Source organism: Saimiri boliviensis, chromosome 16 (assembly GCF_048565385.1).
Source record: "Saimiri boliviensis isolate mSaiBol1 chromosome 16, mSaiBol1.pri, whole genome shotgun sequence".
Classification (NCBI taxonomy): domain Eukaryota; kingdom Metazoa; phylum Chordata; class Mammalia; order Primates; family Cebidae; genus Saimiri; species Saimiri boliviensis.
In genome coordinates, this window is record NC_133464.1 from 41,016 (window position 1) to 43,983 (window position 2,968).

The 2,968-nt window shown below is 46.0% G+C and overlaps 1 non-coding gene across 1 annotated transcript; it reads right to left on the minus strand.

The window, feature by feature from the left end:
* Positions 1-1,662: 1,662 nt before the first annotated feature.
* LOC141581707 (U4 spliceosomal RNA) lies at positions 1,663-1,803 on the minus strand. Its single transcript, XR_012514466.1, has one exon. It is a non-coding gene; the product is annotated as a U4 spliceosomal RNA (small nuclear RNA).
* Between the last annotated feature and the right edge of the window lie 1,165 nt (positions 1,804-2,968).

The following is a 2,968-nucleotide window of genomic DNA, read 5'->3' on the forward strand; positions in this document are numbered from 1 at the left end:
CCCTCACCTAAGCTTACAGACAGCCCAGATCCCGCCTGATAAATCAGACATTTTAACACACACAGCTCGCGATAGCAGGACTTACAGAGGCAAAACTCTAAGGCAAAGGATTGTCTCAACTCCTTGGTGTCTCAAGGAACTAAAACACTGCCTAGCACAGGTGCGCCTTCAGCCTTATCACTAAATACTCCTCCGTATTTTATTCATCTTTGATTGTGGAAATGATGTAATAAACACAGTGGACTAACGACCTTTGAGATCTCTTCACAGGATCCTATCTGGTGGACCCCCAGATCTGCCAACATAGAGAAGGTACCGTAAACATGTTCAGGACAGAGGCCAGATAAAACTGTCTCTCAGCCTCAAAGTGGCCTGGCAGCCATGTGGGGTCTGGTCCATACAAGGAGTCAGGCTTTCAGCTTGAGGCACCCCACTGCACCTGCGAAACCAAGGTGTGCCTAACAAAGAAGAATCAGCCAGCCTACTCTCCCTAATGAAAGATTCTCCCCGGGGCCTGAAGGCTTGGGGGGATAACTCCTCCCTCCTCAGGCTTGGTCCCAAGGTACAAGACCACGTGCACCAGCAGCTTGGGTCAGCAAGCGAGCAGAAGCCAGAAGAGGACAGGCCAGATGATAAGTACATCCTGAAGATCAGGAGAGAGGCCGTCTAGGTACCACGGAGCAGTTACGTCAGACTGGAACATGTCCCATTTACAGGAGATTAGAAAACCCCAGCCTCACCCTCACTTGGGGCTGACACCATTTTAGGCCTCAGCCCGTCTGCACCCAGGCGCTCATGAAAACAGCATGTTGCTCCACACCACCTCGAGCTGTTTGGTGCTGCTCTCAGGGTTTGAACCAATAATAGAGCCTTGCGCCTAATATCCCAGGTGGTAATCCAAGAGTGATATCTGCGTGACATGCCTCCTCCTCCACCCTCCATATCCAAGTGATCACCAAGGATACACACCGGCCAGACAAGGTAGCTCATGCCTATAAGCCCAGTACTTTAGGTGGCTGAGGCATGTGGATGACCTGAGGTCAGGAGGTCGAGACTGGCCTGGCCAACATTGGAAAAGCCTGCGTCTACTAGAAATTCAAAAACTAGCCAGTGTGGTGGCAGGCGCCTGTAATCCCAGCTACTCAAGAGGCTGAAACAGGAGAATTGCTTGAACCTGGGAGGCACAGGCTGCAGTGAGCCCAGATCACATCATTTCGCTCCAGGCTGAGCAACAGAGCAAGACTCTGTCTCAAAAAAAAGAAAAGAATTAGTATAATTTTGTCTCCAGAAGAGGGGTCTTGTCCCAGGCCCCAGCAACAGGATTTTGGATCTCACACGAAATGGAATTTACAGCAAGTCGCACAGTCTAGTGACATTAAAAGGGTTTATTAGCCACTACTAAGTGACAGAGCAGGGAGTCCTGAGAAAGCAAGAGGAGGAATGCACCTGTTTTAAAGAAAAAAAAATTTTTTTTGAGATGGAGTTTTACTCTTGTCACAATGACATGATCTCGGCTCACTAAAACCTCTGCTTCCTGGGTTTTAAGGATTCTCCTGCCTCAACCTCCCAAGTAGGTGGATTACAGGTGTGCACCACCACGTCCAGCTAATCTTTTTGTATTACTTTTCCATTTTAATTTTTTATTTAATTCTTTAAATTCCATTCCTGTAGAAACTTCCAAAAATTGCCAATGCCGACTATATTTCCAGTCGTCATGGTGGGGTATTGGGAAAAGTTTTCAATCAGCCATAATCGCACCTCAGATAAACCTCCTTGGCTACGATACTGCCACTGCGCTTCGCCATGTTGGCCATGCTGATGTCCAACTTCTGGCCTCAGGTTATCTGCCCTCCTCGGCCTCCCAAAGTACTGGGATTACAGGTGTGATTACTTAATGTAAGTTTACATTAAGTAATCACACCTGTAATCCCAGTACATTAAAGTACAAACAGAATTACTTAATATTTGTTTATATAGGTTATTAAGAATAGTGTTGTCTCTTATGAAGGATTGTAATCAGTTTGTGTCAGGCTATTAGTATTGCTACTTTTCTTTGTTACTATTGATTTTAACAATAATTTATTAGTGTACTGTTACCTTTAAAACTCATTTTTAAATTAAGAATGCTTTTTGCTTAAAGTACTGGTATATTTTTATAAGTTTTGGGCCTTTATTTAGTTATTAACTTGTTCCTGCAACCATAAATATTTTATAACCAAAGGTACTCAATCCATAAATATATGATCCAACAGATTTAACCTGTGTGTGTGTGTGTGTGTGTGTGTGTGTGTGAGAGAGAGAGAGAGAGAGAGAGAGAGAGAGAGAGAGAGACAGGGTCTCACTCTGTCTTCCAAGCTTGAGTGCAGTGGTGTGATCATGGCTGGCTCACTGAGGCCTCAAACTTCTGAGCTCAAGCGATCCTCCAACCTCAGCCTCCTGGGTATCTTGGACCACAGGCACGAGCCACCATACCAGCTAATTTTTATATTTTTTGTAGACATGAGGATCTCAATATTTTCCCAGGCTGGTCTTGAACTCCTGATCTCAAGTGATCCTCCCGCCTTGGCCTTCCAGAGTTCTGGGATTACATTCGTGAGCCCTGCACCCTGCCCAGATTTAGCTTTTTCTAAAGCTTTTATTTAAAATAAAGTCACTACGGTTAAGATGCCTCTGACAGTTTTGCATTTTAAGTGCAAAGACTATGTTGAGTGAATTTTTCCATCAGTTGTAAAACGTGCATCCATGTTTATCTCATTCCTATGGTTTCCAGTTAATTGTCCCTTCTTCCTTTTTGGAAACACAGGGGCTAGTGGGCTTCCTGTCAGTTTCCATTTCCAGAACGAGGGCGCTGAACACTGCGCTGCGACTTCAAGTGGTGCAGAAGGACAGCCACCAGAGGGCGCGCGGCCTCGGCCAGCGCTGTGAGCGCGAGGGCCCTGCAGTGCCCCGGCCACCAGCAGAGGGCGTG